Below are 17,941 nucleotides of genomic sequence, written 5' to 3' on the forward strand. Positions count from 1 at the left end.
TCCAGTTTCTTAGGTTTCCTTTAAGTAACAGAAGACCTGGAAAAATGAGCACATACTTCCACAGGACAAGTAAGCAGCTGGGCTGAGAAATGGTTGCTCTCTTCCCGCCTTTCAGAGAAACGGCTTGTGTTCTTCAATTTGCCACGACTCCCTACTAGTGACACCCAACCTGGCTGATTCATTTCCGTTGTCTGTTGTAAGCACTGGTGAGGTAATACAAGTGGTGTGTATCTGAGGACTTTTCTACCTAAAGATTTTAGAATTTATTTGTGATAGACTAAAAAGCTCCCCGCTTCGGAGTTAAGCACCATGCCTTTGATTCCACTTCTACTTTAATAGCTGACGGCTCTACAGCAAATTGTTTTAACCTCTTGGACTTGGATTTCTTCACTAGTAAAATAAAGATATTGTATTAAGCTACCTTTAGGGTCCCTTGCACGTCTAGAAGGCTGTGCTTCTTACATGGCTAAACCCTATGAGCCAGGGAGTCAACCTGATGCAGCAGTTACCTCTTAGTGTGAAGGCAAAGCTGATGGTGGGGGAAACATCCCAATGACACCCCTGTACGTGATGAGAGAAAGGAGATTTTAATGTCCTCTGAATAGTAAAATTCTAAGGGAAAGGAGTAGGGAAGTCATAGTACCTTTATAATACCACAGCAAAATGAGGGACTTAATTCAACCTTATTTAAAAGAGAATTTAGGGGGCGGGACCCGTGGCCGAGTGGTTAAGTCCACGCGCTCCGCTTCGGTGGCCCAGGGTTTCACCAGTTCGAATCCTGGGCCTGGACATGGGACCGCTCATCAAACCGTAGTGAGGCGGCATCCCATGTGCCACAACGAGAAAGATCCACAACTAAAAATACATGCTATGTACCGGGGGGCTTTGGGAATAAAAGGAAAAATAAAATCTTTAAAAGAGAATTTAATATAAAAATAATTCTGTATGATAGAAATCCACCTGTTATGGGTTGAATAATGTCCCCCCCCCCCAAAAAAATGATATGTCCAACTTCTGGTGTCTCAGATGTGACCTTATTTGGAAATTGGGTATTTACCGAGACAATCAAGTAAAAGTGAGGTCATTAAAGTGAGACCTAATCCAACATACTGGTGTTCTTATGAAAAGGGAAAATTTAGACACAGAAACAGACACATACAGATGTAAAGAAACAGGGAAACACCATCTGTAAGCCAAGGAACGCCCAAGGCTACTAGAAGCTAGGAGAGAGGCATGGAACAAATTCTGTCTTAAAGCCCTCAGAAGGAACCAAGTCTGCCTTTATCTTGGACTCGCAGCCTCCAGAACTGTGAGAGATAGATTTCTGTTGTTTAAGCCTCCAGTTTGTTATACCAGCCTTAGCAAACTAATATACCACCTTACGTCCATTTCCCCACAGCTAACTAGAGGCACAGCATTGTTTCTGGGGGGAAAAAAAAAAAGATCCACAGCAGAAAGGAAATAGCATCTTTGTGACCTCAGCAGGGACATAATGCAGACAGTCTTGGCACTTTCAGTTGTTAATCTCCAGGTTATAAAAAGAGCCAGTATGTACTAGCTCTTACTAACTCTTCTGAATCTTGAAACTACTTCCTAAACTGCATCCAAGATCAGCTACATAACCTGCAGGACCCAGAGAAAATGAAAATGCAGGGCCCCTTATTCAAGAGTTATTAAGGTTCGCGATGTTGATAGTAGAGCATTCAACCAGTCATGGGGTCCTGTGTGACTGCACAAGTTCCATGCCCTCAAAGTCCGCCCGCACTGGGTTTCACCAGATGTTTGGGAAGGCGCTAACGTCTTCGTGCTCCTTTCTTTGCTGGGTACTTCTGGAATGTATCTTGTCCCTTTGCGGGGCGTTTTTGACTTGCTTACGGTTGGTCAAGTCAAGTTTTCTAGCCGCTTGTCGTCATCTCTTTTTACAAGTGCATTTATTTGTCGTATGTGCTGAATCCGTTCAATGTCCCAGCTATCGTGCTGGCTCCTGGAAAAGTCACATGGAACCTGATCTGCAATCATGTGTAATTTAGAGGCAGAAAGAACTGTCACCCGAGGAAGTGTGAGAGATAAAGGAGACCAAAGCAATGCACTCTAGACGTTCAGAGAGGAAGACGAACTTCCAACAGGCGGCTCTCAGAGGAAGTGATATTGGGTGAACCCCTAAAGGAGGGGATTGGATTTTATTAGGCGTTTATGAAGACAATCCAGGAAGAAGAACTAGTATATGCAAAAGCACAGAGATAGGACACAGAGAAATACATTTGAGGAGCATGGGCACTTTGGCGTAGGGGGAAACATGGAGCATTTGGGGATAAGCCTGGAAAAATGGGGTAGGGGTGATCAGGAGGATTTTTACCTGTCTAGGAGGCTAATGGTGTAGAAGAGCTCGCTTAATTATGTTAAATAGCCAAAAAGAAGCAGTAAATATGAGATTAATGTTAACTGAATTTCAAATTAATTTTATGTCTCACAATAGATGACACCACCCTTGCAGATGTGTATGAATCTATCTTACCAAATATTGTTGAACACCAATAACTTCTATTTCCATGGAAAAAAATCTTTATAAAAAATCTTGGAATCCCCTTCCCTCCAGTAAAGGAAATTCCACCCTCTGTGGATCCTTCTGATAAGCTGGCACCCACCTTTATATTGGGGCATATCATACTGAATTGCAATTATTTGTTTTCAAATCTGTCTTCCCCACCAGACTACGAGTTCCTCAAATTCAGAGACTATGTCTTAGAATTCCTTCTACTCCTGCATCTGGCATAATGCCTAGTACATGGTGAGTGTTTAGTAAATATTTTTTAAATGACTAAACAGATATTGCTGCTATATGTGGTTGCCTCCATTTAAACACTCCCTTCCTATCTACTCATAAATGAGAGGTATTAAATAAGAAATTGGACTGAAAAAGGCTCTCATCAGCCCTACTTGTGAACAATAGCTAATTGTTCTGCTTTCAGATATGTTCTGTTTCCAATACCCATGATGCTTTGCCTTCCCATCTGGTTTCATCAACCCTCAGTGTTCTTGGCCTCATGGTACCTGGTTGCCGAGTTACATGGTACCATTGTTTTCTTATACTTGGCCATGGGCTAATCTTTTCCGGGAGAGTCATCCCTACTAAGATGAAGATGAGGGACTCCAGGCATGTTTACCTAGATCAATGACAGCCATAGTGTGAGTTTAACAGCCCCTTTCTGTGCGAAATAGCTCCCTGATGTTCAGCTCAAGGACTCAACTTTGGAAAGCAGTAAGCTGGAAAGGGAACCCTCAGCAGAGGCAACGTGATCCTTATCCTACCGCCTCAGGAGTTTCTCTGCTGGTTAACTCTAAAAAGTACTTTTAATGTATCCTCCTGCCATCCTGTCTTGTTTGTGGTATCTTTGTTTATTTATTTATTTTTCTGAGAGAGCCTTTGATGGTGCTTTTACCTTAGGGCTCACTTCAGAGTGTGGAAGTAGGAAGAAAATTCCTCTGCAGGATGGCTTTGTTGTTTGGTTTTTGAAAGGAAGGCTCTGTGACATAAAGAGTACTAACTGTTTATATTGATAAAAACTGCCTGCAACACAGGCTGGTAGGTGGGGAGATTTCAGGTGGCATCATGATGTGAAATATTATGTGAGACACTTAACATGACATCCAGGGACCCAGTGGTGTTCCCACAGCTGCAGTCTGGGCCTCACGGCACTTACCAGGAAGGATTTTTAAATCACTTTGATTTTAAAGCAATTTGAAATCAGGATGAATGTCAGAACACAGTTTTATCATTTTAAAATATGTATACGGTATAGCCCCTGAGTTCGGCAGTTGTGGAAGGAAAAGACACATCTTTGTAAAGACAATGAGGCCAGCTCTATGGGAGAAGGGAGGGAAGTCTCATGCTCGCTGGCTCTGGATCCTAGAAAGGTGCTTACTTTCCAGAGTTCAGTTTCCCCATCAATAAAAGGAAGACAATAAAAATGACTACCTCACAGGCAGTTCAACAAAATAGCACTCAATAAATTAGTTGATGCTATAGCAAATATTAATTACTCTAATTATTGTCATAATTAGCACTGGTTGTGAAGCCAAGCGTCTTTAAACGGTTTGTATCCTATTTTGTTCAACTTCTGCTTATCATACAGCCTTTGGCATAACTTCTCTTTACCTCAGTTTCCACACCTATAACATTGGATGGAATGTCCTCATAGGACTGGTAAGAGTCTGAATTGAGTGGATATCTAGGTAAAATATTCAGCAGAGGGCCTTGAATGTAGTAAGCACTCAATAAATGGAAACTACTGTTGTTATTTTTACCATTGCTGCTGAGATTATTCAAAGGGCAAGATCAATGTTCTCTGGGAAAAAGAAAGTAGCCCATTGTAGTCATTTTGAAGATGTTTCTGAGGACCAAGAAGCAAAGAGCTGACATTTAGATGATATCAAAGGTGCAAAATTTGAAAAAATGTTATATTTCCTTTTTAGAAAACAACTGTTTATTTTGAAATATTTTTGTATTTACAGAATATTTGCAAAGATGGTGCAGAGTTGCCATATACCCTTCACCCAGCTTCCCCTAATGTTAGCATCTTACGTAATCATGGTCCAATGATCGAAAGTAAGAAATTAACATTGATACAATACCATTAACTACATTGTAGACTTTATTCAGATGTCACCAGTTTTCCACCAATGTCCTTTCTTCCATTTCAAGGTCCAATCCAGAGTTCCATGTTGTATTTAGTTGTGTCTCCTTAGTTTCCTCCAATCTGTGACAGTTCCTCAGGTTATCATTGTCTCTCATGACTTTGACATTTTGAAAAATACTGGTCAGACAATTTGCAGGTTAAATTTGGGTTTGTCTACATTTTTTCATGATTAGACTGAAATTATGAAATTGGGGAAGAACATTACAGAGGTGAGGGGCCTTTGTAGTGCATCAGATAAGGAGGTACGTGATATCAATATGCTTTGTTCTTGGTGATGTTAACCATGATGACTTGGTTAAGATAGTTTTCTGCCAGGTTTCTCCACTGCATAGTTGCTTTTTCCCTTTCCCTACTCTATGGATTAGAAGTGAGTCACTAAGTCCAACTGTCACCCAAGGGGAGAAGAAATAAGCTCCACCTCCTGGAGGGAGATGTATCAAAGAATTCATGGACATATGATTACAACCAGCACAGTAATCAATAAACATTTTAGAGAAAGGTAACTTCTGGTGATGCAAAACTTTCTCCTTAAACTTTTGCCCACCAATTTTAGCATTCATCAGCATATCTTGCCTGCAGAAATTTTTACTATAATGTTCTAGTGGTAATTTTCTATTTCTCTGATTCTAATTATATTTATTAGGAGGAATTTCTCTGTAAGGAAGAAGTGTCCTATCTTATTTATTTATACAAACATGGACTCATCAATATGTATTTTATCCTTTGGGTTATAATCCAATAATATATTTATTTTTGTTCTTCAAATTATTGTAGCTTTAGTCATTGGAATATCTTTAAGTTTGCTGATTCCTGTATGGTTTTGACTTTTTTTCCTCCCTTTCTTACTTTTTGAAAGCACAAGATGCTCTAGTCGCATCTTCTATTTTCCCTGCCTCAGCCCTTTCTTCAAGGAGATTTGATTCCTTTTATTGGAGAATGGTATTCAGAAACCAAGTTCTGGGAGCTAAGTATGTTTCCTGCTACCGGGGTGTCACTACTACTAGACCCTCCTAGAGAATGTATACTAACCAATGAACACACACACACACACACACACACACACATATGTATTTATATTTATGTTTATTTCTAAATGTATACACATTAAAACAAACTTGAGTTCATTCTGACATCTCTAAATCTTATCTGGAACCACAGGGTTCTTTCTAGCCTTCCCCCTGCTTATTTATGAACTTCTTTCTCTGGTAATGAGAAATCTTCCATTTGCTTTCCACAATATACATTTATTTCTTTTGTTCAGTCCTAGTATACCTACAAAGTAGTTTCAGAGTTTCTACTCCATACCCCTGTGGGAGGCAAATTTATCAACTGGACTAAATAGTTTGTGTACAGTTTGGGTCGTTCGGCTCACAGTATCTAGTTAAAATACTGTTTTCCAAAGTTATGTGGGTCAGCTTCTTTCTTCCTCATCACTTTTAGTGGTTATATCATGCATTTGTTTGTCACAGTCTGTATTCTGTCTTGGCTCCCACTGACATCCTGGTTATTTTTTCAAATTTGCGTAAGCAAAATTCATTCTTGATGATGTACAGTCAAATCATATCATCAAATCATACATCTACCATAATAATACCATTCAGAATGTCACTTCCAAAATTCCCTGATGCTGTTCCTTTGTAGTCAAACCCTCCTCCACTTCTCTATTACTGATCTGCTTTCCATTTTTATAGTTTTTCCTTTTCCAGAATGTCATATAACGGAATCATACAACATATAGACTTCTACATCTGGCTTCTCTCATTTAAGAAAATGCATTTAAAATTCATTCATACTGTTGCATGAATCAAGAGTTTGTTCCTTTTTATTGCTAAGCAGTATTCCATTTTATGGATTTACTACAGTTTCTTCATCCATTCTCCTATTGAAAGACATCTGGGCGTTTCTAGTTTTTAGCAATTATCTATAAAGCTGTTATAAACATTCACATACAAGTTTTTCTGTGAGTCTATGTTTTCAGTTTACTTGGTTAAATACTTAAAAGTAGGATTGGTAAATCAGATGACAAGTGCCTGTTACCTTTATAAGAAACTGCCAAACTGTCTTCCAAAGTGGCTGCACCATGTTGCATTCCACTAGGACTCGAGTTCCGGTTGCCCTGCATTAGCAGCAGCATTTGGAACTATTGGTTTTGTTTTGTTTTAGCTATTCTAATGTAATGTACTCCCACTGTGATCTGAATTTGCATTTCCCTAAAAACTAATAACATTGAACATATTATCATATGCTTATTCCACCCTCTATGTATCTTCTTTGGTGAGGTGCCACTTCAGATCTTTGCCCATTTTTTTAAAAGGAGTTGTTTGTTTTTGTATTGTTGAATTTTAAGATTTCTTTATATATTCTGGATACAAACGTCTTATAAGATAGGTAATTTGCAAATATTTTACTCCATTCTGTGGTCTTTCTTTTCATTCTCTTAAGAGTGTCTTTCACAAAGTAAAAGTTTATAATTTTGATAAAGCTCAATTTATCAATTTTTTTGATTTTAGATTGTGCTTTTGATTTCATGATTAAAAAACTCTTTGCCAAACCGAAGGTCATATTGATTTTCTTCTAGAAGTTCTATAGTTTTATATCTTCCTAAGATTTTATTTTTTTCCTTTTTCTCCCCAAGGCTCCCCGGTACATAGTTGTATATTCTTAGTTGTGGGTCCTTCTAGTTGTGACACATGGGACACCGCCTCAGCATGCCTCGATGAGTGGTGCCATGTCCACGCCCAGGATTCGAACTGACAAAACACTGGGCCGCCTGCAACGGAGCGCACGAACTTAACCACTTGGTCACAGGGCCAGCCCCTATAGTTTTATATCTTATATTTAAGTCAATGATCCATTTTGAGTTATTTTTGTGCAATGTTTGAGGTATGTGCCAAGCCTTTTTTTTTTTTCCCATATGGATATCAAGTTTTTTCTTTATCATTTGTTGAAAAGACCATCTTCTCTCCATTAAATTGCCTTTGCATTTCTGTCTAAAAGTATGTTGACTGTATTTATGTGAGTTCAACTCTGAGCTTCATATTTAGTTCCCGGGTCTACATGTTTGTCTTTTTGCCAATAGCACACTGTCCATGTCATATATGAGTCTGGTTCTGATGATGACCTTGTCTCTTCTGAGTGTTTTTTTACTTGTCTTTGCCTGTGTCTCATAATTTTTGTTGAAAGCTGCTCATCTGGTGTAAAATGGTAAATACTGAGGAAAAAAATTTTTATGCTTGGAGATTAGCACATCTTTCCTTCTCCTAGGCCTTTGGTGTTGAAGCTGTGTGACCTACTCAGGAGTTGTCTGGGTGCAAGATTGTTATTGCTATGGTTACTCTCATTGTACCTCAGGCTTCAAATTCTGCTAGTTGTTTCTTTTCTTCAGACTGAGGTTGGCGTGCCAGAAGTTATTTCCTCAAAGTCCATTTCCCTCTTGGATTTGGGTCTTCCCTTTGTACTGTTCTCCAGGGAGAATCTGTCTCCTGCAGCTGTCCCAGGTTTATTCCACTGTTATTATAACTTGACATTTGTTAACCTGGTATTGAGTGAGGGAGAGGGGAGGGCATTGTCTTATGCTCTGATTAATCCTCAATTCTAGGCAGGCCAGCTTCCCTGGGTCTGATTGAGGGGGAGGTGCTTTACATAGTCTTCCCCTGGTCGTCCCCCAGCTATATACTGGGCCTGACTGCATGCATGCCCCTCCCCCAGAGGTAGAGGGGTTTTTTCTGTTCTCTTCCCTCGGTTGCAATGAGTTTCCACAACGTCTTCCACCACTAAGGCACCCCTTGTTGTTACCTCACCGCAGATTAAGTCTTTTGTTCTTTAGGGAGATGGTTCTGGGAGAAATTCCTATTGTGGCTGCTATTCCCCTCTCGCAGACAGCACCATGAAGGAAAGCTTTGAGCAACAGAGCAATGAGAACAATGGGAAGGTTTTCAACAGAAGATCACTGAGAAGATCAAGTTGACATTTAAGAAACATGCAGAGACTGGTTTGGAGCAAGGCAGGATGTGAGAAGACCAGTGACAAAGCTCTTGAAATAGTACGATGTAGCAGGGTAAAAGGAAAATCAATTATCTTAAGAGCTGGCATCACAATTCCTCTTGGGGAGGGAACTGTCTTTGCTTAGGAAAATCCCTTGATGGGCCATTTAGGTGTGAAGAGATGGACCCCCAGAAACAGAGAGAACAAAAGCCCAGTTGAATTTCTCAATGAAATGAACTAAATTTGAGCTTGATTTGCTGAGATTGATGAGAGGGGGAAAAGAGAGTCAGGAAAAATCAACAGAGTGATTATAGAGCACCTTGGAGGGAGGTGTGAGCAGGGAAATACCCCAGGGGAGGGGGTTATCTAAATTACATTTACACATAAAGATGTCTAAAACGCTAATATAGGGCTGGCCCCGTGGCCGAGTGGTTAAGTTCGCGCGCTCCGCTGCAGGCGGCCCAGTGTTTCGTCGGTTTGAATCCTGGGCGCGGACATGGCACTGCTCGTCAGACCACGCTGAGGCAGCGTCCCACATGCCACAACTAGAGGAACCCACAACGAAGAATACACAACTATGTACCGGGGGGCTTTGGGGAGAAAAAGGAAAAAATAAAATCTTTAAAAAAATAAAAAAATAAAAAAATAAAACGCTAATATAAAGTGATTGTGTTTCTGTGATGTAAATGCCTTCTATTGCCCTGAATCTTCAAAAAGTCAGCCACACACAACAAAGGGAGTATTTTAAGGAACTGTGATCTGGATGAAGCATGGGGAGTCTTGGAACCAAGGACAGAGGCTGTGTCTCATTTTGTTACTGAACCAGGATCTTTTTTGCCAGTCACTGAGAAAGGCAAACACCAAGACAATGAGATTGCAGTAGAAAGAGGGTTTAATCACAAGGCAGCCAAGTGAGGAAACGGGAGAATGAGTCTCAAATCCGATTTCCCAAAAACGGGGACTCGGGGATATTTATGGGGTAAGGCGTCAAGGTGGTCTGAAATGTGGAGATAGCTGATTGGAGGTGAAGAGAGGTGAGGTAATTGGTGATCTGCGCATAGTCAGACTCCATGCCTCTTCCTAGGACGCATGCTTACAAAATGGCAGCGTTAGCGTAATCTGAGGGTGGAGTTTTTAGTCTCTTGATGTCAAAAGGTCACCTATCGGACATCTGCATGGGCCCAGTTGATGGGTTGGTGGTTTCAACCAGCCCGAAGTGGACAAGGGGTTCTAATTCCTAAAAAGCAACTCAAACACCCATTACCATGGTGACCCAGGCTCCAGAGAGATGTTAGCTATAGGAATCTAATGGGAGTCAGATAGCATATTGCCTACACAGCACAGTTTACAATGGGCGGGGGAACAACTAAAAGCTATAAGCAGTAATTGCAAAACCGAAATAAACCTTTAGTTCCTAGCTACTTAATCATCAATGGCTAACTGTTTGCTGGTTTCAACGTCTGCATCAATTAAGTACACAACAGCAGTAGCCTAAGAAGGAGGGCCAGAGAAGCCACTAAAGTGAACAGATTCAGGGGAGGTAAGAATTCCATGCCTGACACAAGCATGACAACTGAAGCTCCCAGAGGTGGGCACTGGACTTTTCATGAGTCAAAGATTTGGGTATTTGAGATAGGGCATCTCAGCTAACCCTTCAGTTCATAGTCAGAAGTTCATTCCCATGGGCAGGAAGAGGGTAATGCTCAGGAATTAAGCATATAACTGGGGCACCTATTGTGTACATTATCTAATTTAAAATAACTTTTAATATATATATATTTACATGTATATAATTTAATAAAGGCACAGCAAACCGTGTTAAAATAAGCTGTTTTGATCTCCAACTTAGACCCCCAAAAGAAAGCAGCAGAAGGGGCCAGGCTGGTAGCATAGTGGTTAAGTTCACATGCTCTACTTCAGCAGCCCAGGGTTTACAGGTTTGGATCCTGGGCACGGATCTATGCACCATTCATCATGCTGTAGTGGCATCCCATATACAAGATAGAGGAAGATGGGTACCAATGTTGGTTCAGGGCCAATCTTCCTCAGCAAAAGGAGGAAGACTGGCAATGGATGTTAGCTTAGGGCCAATCTTCCTCACCAAAAAAAAAAAAAGAAAAAGAAAGAAAGCAATAGAGCTAGGTTAACTTATTCAAACCACTTGGAATTATTTAAGAATGTCATTCTAGAGCTGCAAAAGGGAAAATCTAGTTTAGGTTACTGTCAGAGAATGATAATATATAATTTACGAATTGTTATATTTAAAATGGAATCAGTCTACTCCAGGAGGAAGTTGGGCATTTTCATGGTGACCCGGATAAAAGTAGAGATGGGAAATGAAAAGCCTCTCCTCCGGGCAAACCAGGATTATGGCAATGCATGGAACGACTACTCTGAATATGAGTCCTACAAAGACACTTAAGTCCCACTGCATGTAACATATCGCTTGCAAAAGGCAAATCGAGCATAAAATGCCACTTATTTTACACCTGAGACACAAAAGCAAGACATATTACAAACAAGTGTATTTTGGGAGATTCTTTCAAAACAGTTAATCACTAACTTTGGCTCATAGTCTGTTGTATGAACTTCAGTACCAAACAAGAGGCAGTTGGAGTTACTGTCAACAACAGAAGCACTACATAAGAAAGTCAAAATTTTTAAAGAAAACCTCCTGTACATTTATATTGTAGGAATACGTCTTATAAACAAGGGAGAAAATGTCACTAAAAACTCAAGGTATTATTCTTGGAAATATTCACGTTCACATTGTCTTGTTTTTTGTCTCCAAAATATCTCATGCCCTTTACCGAAACTAACACAGAGAAATTATACTCCTGAATTCCCTTGAATTTGGTCTGGGGATATAACACCAGTAGCAATTCAAGTAAGTTTGAAAGTGAGGGTTTTTTTTAATTAACCCTGATAGACTTGATATCCTTCAATGTCTGTCTTGATTTGGTTCCCCCAGAGCAGACCCTGATGTCAGGATTTGAATGCAAGTAGAGTATCTGGAACATGATCCCAGGAAACTCTGGTAAGGGAATGGGGAAGTGACACAACAAGGAGATAAAAGCCAATAAAGTGTGCATTATCAAGGAGATAATCACTCTGGACGACTGAGACCCAGAGCTCCTGGAGAACTGTGCGAGATAGTGTGGAACACCCCTCAGAATTATCCAACTAAGGGGCAGAGGAGGTCAGATGTTTATCCGCCAACTCCTCATCGGCCTGCTGAGAGCTGCTTCTAGGGTCTTTAACTCTTCAGCTTGCCGTGTGGCCAAGCCACCCATCCTCCAGCAACCAGAAGAAGAGCCTTCTGGAGAGAGGTGGCAATGCTTGCAGAAGCAGCTTTGGGAGCTTATAGAGGCAAATACTGAGAGGACGTGTACAGGGCACCCACGGTGGCACGCGAGCATTGCTTACAAACAAATCACAGAACTGTGGAATGAGAGACACGTCCAAATTGCAAGGGATCAAGTCCTTCCTCCAGGTGGTTCTAACACCTTCTACTCATTATAGGCCTTTGTGCTGTAAGCACCTTATATTCCTCTAGGAAGGGAGAAAATGGAGAATTACAAGTGTGTTTGTTGGTGTTCCCAGCCCAGGCTATATGGAATTCCTGCAGTTGTGTCGTAGGAAATGAAGGAAGGAGAGGATGGAAAGATACTGAGTTCTCACAAGGGGCAACAGAAACAGAATCAATATTGTGGTGTCTGCTCCCCAGCCTGAGGACTCATGCCGGGGCTTTAAGTCTCCCAGGAAGAAACTGAAGAACTCTGGAAGACGACAAAGGTAAGAAGCCCTACTTGGTGATTGTATGAGAAACTGTGCCACCCTGAGAAACGGAGCCTGCTTGTTTTCTCTACCAAGAGCAAAGATCACTGTGTGATCCTGAAGCCGTGAGAACCCCTGGGGAAATCCAGCACCACTTTGATAGACTGAGCGAGGGCTTACAGACCTGAGAGCTGGCAGGCAGCTCCCTCAGTACAAGCATCAGTGATTCTTTTTTTTTGGTGGGGGTGAGTACCAGCCTCTGTGGCCATAGCAAGGCACCCCTCCCAAATGGCTTCACAGGGGACATATCACCAGGCTGGCAGACTTTGAGATGTGGGAGAAATGTTCATGGACACCTGAGATACCATCAATGGCTCTTGGAAATAACTGGAGAAGCTTTGGAGAGGGGGTGGGGTTACATTGGAGCTGGGCAGAGAAATGCACAGGACTTCAGCAATGGAGGAAGTAATGGATAAGGCTCAGATATTGGTTGAGGCACGTGGTGGGACTTCAGGATGGATCAGGGAGAGAGAGAAGTTCATGGATGAGAGAATCAGGACACAAGGAGGGACCCAGTGGGGCTCTGGGATGGATATGGAGCAGGAATTTATTCCTTCAACAAATGCTGATTGAGCTTTTCCCACTGGTCAGGCATGATTCCATGCACTGGGGTACGTCACACAGGATGGAAACCTCCTTCTCTCAGGGGGCTGACAGTTCAATGCAGGGATAGTGTTAAGTGTCATGATACTAGACGATTTTTTAAAACAACTTTTTTCGTTAAATAATAATTATCTTTTAAATTTAACGTTATTCTCTTAGGATCAGGAAATGTGGATTTTGCATATAGAAATGTCCCAGAACGAAAACAGTTGTATCAAAATTTAATATGCACAATGTCTCAATTAATCTAAGCTATTCTTGGTGATTCTATTTGTCTTGCAAGTGATTGGCTGAGGCAACGGCTGTGATACAACCCCAGTGAGGCCAATGAGACTTAGGTGGCAATCTGCTAAAGAGCTTCTGAAAAAAATGTTCCTCCTTGACAAAAGAGACACTTAAGGAGAATTTCCTCTTCTCTGTCTCTCCACATGGTTGTGTGAGGACACGGTATCTAGGACTACAGCAACCATCTTGTTTCCCTGAGGAAGCAAACTGAAGGAAAAGGCCAACAATCTGAGGTTGGGAGAATGGAAAGACAGAAAGAACTTTGATCATTAGCATCATCTCTGGGCCACGGATTTAACAAATTCTGGAATTGTCTACTTCCAACATTCCTGTTTCTGAGCATAGAAATTCTTCTCATTGTTTAATCCACTTTTAATACTATATTCTGTTACTTGCAGCCAAAAGCATGCTATCTGATGGACTCAGTGAGTTTAGCCAAGAATCAATGAAGAACACCTTTTAAAAGTTGGCACCAAATGTTCAAAACTGCCTGGGTTGTAACACTGAAAACAAAAGTGTTGTCTCTTGGCCTAAAGTAAATCTGTTTATTTCAAAGCATTCCATAGACTGATTTTATTTGCTTTATTCTCATTCCTCTTGAATTAGGAGCCTTATATTTTTCTCCACACAGCTTAAAAAGCGTATACTAAATATGTCAATTGATATATTTTTCATAATGCAGAAGAATAAAAGTAATTCAAGCCCAAATATTATAGTAAACAGTTATCAGAATTCCTTATGAAGAATTTGCCTTTTGTAGTAATTTGTTAGTACCCAGGACAATACATTCTTCATCATACACTTTTTAAGGTGCAGAGAATACCCTTTGCACGGATCCGCCATGTCTCTCCTTCAGCACCGCTTCCTCTGAATGGCCACCCCACAAGCCACTCACTCCACAGAAGAAATTATCTGACAAAGTCACTTAACGTAGGAAGCATCATGAGACAGCAAGAAAACTTCCAATTATACTCTCACCTAACTTCTCTTACAATGTCTTTATATTCCCGTAAATCAAAATAGGTAAACCCTTAACACTATCTTTGAAAAGTTATATATATTAAAGAAAGAAAAGAAGTAACAGGCTTCTCTCACTGTCAGATTTTACTGTTACACTGCGAAGACTTTTCAAGACTTTTCCAATATAAACTATGTCAGGAGAAATCTCAAAATATATCATATGATCTGAATTGTGGATGACAAATAGCCTGGGTTTCCCATCATCCCAATGTTGTCAATTTGGCCTTCCTCCTCACTGACTCAGGACAGACAGTGGGACTCCAGGCTCAGGCCTGCATTAAGTATCACATCCAGTAAATGAATTTATTTCTTTTACCAATATCATTGCATCAGGGAGACCTCGGGGGGAACACTGGCTTGGAAGAACATTCCTGGTAGCTGCAGATAGTTCTATTTCCTTCCTGGAGTCCCAATAAAGATGAAAAAAAAAAGAAAGGAAAAAAAACCAATGAAGACAGAAGGAGTACAACTTCATCTCAGTTTTATAATTCCCCTCCACGTTTCACACAAATTCACCGCATGATAAAAATCCAACACTTGCTGAAAAGAGCGGGACAGTGTGGAGCCAATGAGTTCTCCACCTCCACCTGCACATCTTTCTCAGAACCACAAAGTTCACAGGTGATATGAAGGGAGGGTGTCTCTGATACTGGGTGCCAACCCCCCTGAACCAATTTATTCCCTTCCTGAAAGCTTCCTTCCTCAGATGTGGCAATCGCACCTCCTCACCTTCCTCCTCCGAGAGCTTTGTTAACTTTCCTGATTTGTTTCCCCTGCTTAAATAATCCAAAACCTGCTACCGCGTGGTACCTCACAGAAGAACAGATGCAGTTGGGCGCACCTGGGGACAGCTGCGGTCTGGACTCCGGGCCCCCATCAATTATCACCCCCCTTACACTCACCCTCCCCTCCATCACGTTACCACCTGTGCTTCATGTGCTCCTGAGATTCCTTGGGAAAAAATGCAATGAGTGGCATGTGGGAGTCTCTCTGATTCCCGCACAGTGTATGGTCCTTGCTTCCATCCCTCTTTTGCAATGTGCTAATTGTAAATGCAGATACAAAGAAATGCCTCCAGAAAGCACAGACTTCAAGCTCAACCCAGACAAAGGTGTCGCAGCTGCCAGATCTCAAACACTATCCAATTTCAGTCTGAGGCACTGCTTTGAAATTACCGCGGGCTCACAATTCCCCTTGTCTTCCAGGGCAGAATTGGGCCCAAGCAGGAGGCAACCACTGTGAATGTGAGGGCCACCCAGCAGTGTGAGGTTTTTCAATATATTACAATTATTAAAACACCTGTGCTAAATAACCCGATCCAGTAGGAAGTGTTCCTGAATCTCTGAAATTACTCATTTCTTAACTAGGCGGGCTTATTGATTGCATTTCAGTCAGCACTAGAAAACGGAGGTAAATCCAGGTTCAAAACCCCTTGAAGTACTTTCTCACCTGTGCCGCAAGGCACAATACATATGCTTTGAAACTTCTCCCTCTCTTATTCTCCTGCAATCCTAGTGAAAACCAACCCACATTTAAATTGCACTAAAAAGGCAACCATAGTCAGCCTGAAGAAGCCGGCTCTGGGATGAAAAGGTGCTGTTTATTTGGAAAAATGGGTGGCAGGAGTCTTTCTTACAATGTTAGACGCTTTGACAAAAGATAATTTAGGGGTGAACCATGCAGGAAGGACAGAAATGCAGTTTTAAGTGAGTAAATTCCATCTTGCTTCTCAAGATGTACTTGAGTGCCCGTGTCATATGCTTAGTCTATTTAAAAGCAGCTGGTCACTCAAATCAAAAATCACACAGATGGATGAAAAGTTCTCACAAGATTAAGAAATGTCTTTGAAATATCCATGGCCACATGGGCTCTGTGGCCATCGGCAAGTCTAGGACTTCAGCCTCTTTGCCAGCAAGCCCACAGACTCCTACTCCAAGTAGACTTCTGGCTCTGGCAGTGTTTTCGCTTCCTCAAATACAATTTCTTCTTTGGCCAGGGTTTCTTTCCTAAACAGTAGGGGTCGATTCAGGTATAGGCAAGTGTTATAGGACCTGATGGAAGGAAACCATACACAGGTTCTAAAGAAATTCTTGTCTAATCTCTGAAATACAATATGAAAAGACCCTGGGTTCCCCTCACGCCAGGGTTCTGCTGGGACTCTGATATGGTTCTAAGACCAGCTTGAGGTTGTACCCACACTTGAAGTTCTTAAGCTTCTCTAGACTTAAGATCAAATTAGACCGATTCAGATTGAGCCCATAAAGCTAGCCCTTGACTCACTGCCATCCCAACACAGGAAGACACATGTGGATGCTATTAGCACTTTGAAAATCTCTCTAGCAACCTCTAGCATTTCCTCAACGCTTACTGTGTTCCTGGAACTACGCTAAGGTATTTTATATAAAATATCTCTTTTACTCCTCACCCCAAGCTGGTGCGGAAGGCACGGTTGGTTTCTCCATTTTATAAATGAAGAAGCTGAAATACATGGTAGATAAGTCACTTGCCCAAGACCACAGAGCTAGTAAATACTGGAACCAGGAGTGGAACCACACATCCTAATTCCAAAGCCTATACCCTCTTAACTACCACACGGTTCATCCAAAAGGAAAATTGTCTCTGTACACACACAAAAAAATGATTTAACCTCATGAATAATATTAGAAACGTAAAAGACAATAACAGTGAGATACCCTTTTCTTTCTCAAACTGGAAAATATTTACCATGATAATATCTGGGCTCTCACTGCTGCTGGGGGTCTAAATAGGTACAGGTATTCCGGAAGGCAATATGGCTACAATGTCAAGTTGGGATTTCCCCTACTATTCCAATCAGCAAATTTATTCCTAAGGATTTATCCTAAGGTAACAATCTAGCTAAATGTGAAAAGATGAATACACAATGATTTCATCATAGCATTGTTGGCAAAAGAATGGGAAATAACTACAATGTCCAATAACAGGGACAAACTGTGTTATATCTATATAGTGGAACACACAGTTAGTCAAAATTATGATTTAAATGTGTATTAAGTGATATGGAAATATGTTTAAGGTATAATATTAACTTAAAAGATAAAAATCCATATGTATAATATAATCCTATTTTCGTGAAAATTTATACACATACCTAGAGCTTTGATGAAAAAGCATTTCTTGTGCCCATTATTTTAACTCTGATTATCTTTGGCTAGAGGAACGTGTGCAAGTGTTTTTAATTTCTTTTCATCTTCTCTGGATTAATAGTGTATTATTTGTGTAATCAAAATATTTTTTAAAAAGCTATTGATAATTGTGATAGTAACATTCAATTGATTTCATAGATCAGCAAATCTCGGCTACATTGTATAGGCAGATATAAATGTGAGATCAGTTATGAAATGTCAACATTTTCTTATTACAAGTAATGCTGAACTAAAATTAGCAAATGCTTTGTGAATTCAAAGTTGTTCCTTTAATAATGCCCCTTTTACTCCCTTGGGTTCAAATACACTATCATGGGTAGAGGTAGGAGG

The 17,941-nt window shown here is 40.8% G+C and overlaps 1 long non-coding RNA gene across 1 annotated transcript; it reads left to right on the forward strand.

Annotated features, from left to right (window-relative positions):
* Positions 1-3,068: 3,068 nt before the first annotated feature.
* Positions 3,069-13,964, forward strand: LOC111768496 (uncharacterized). The gene is made up of 3 exons (XR_002800897.2): positions 3,069-3,186; positions 12,285-12,476; positions 13,805-13,964. It is a non-coding gene; the product is annotated as an uncharacterized lncRNA (long non-coding RNA).
* Positions 13,965-17,941: the final 3,977 nt, after the last annotated feature.

This window comes from Equus caballus, chromosome 16 (genome assembly GCF_041296265.1).
Source record: "Equus caballus isolate H_3958 breed thoroughbred chromosome 16, TB-T2T, whole genome shotgun sequence".
NCBI classification, from domain to species: domain Eukaryota; kingdom Metazoa; phylum Chordata; class Mammalia; order Perissodactyla; family Equidae; genus Equus; species Equus caballus.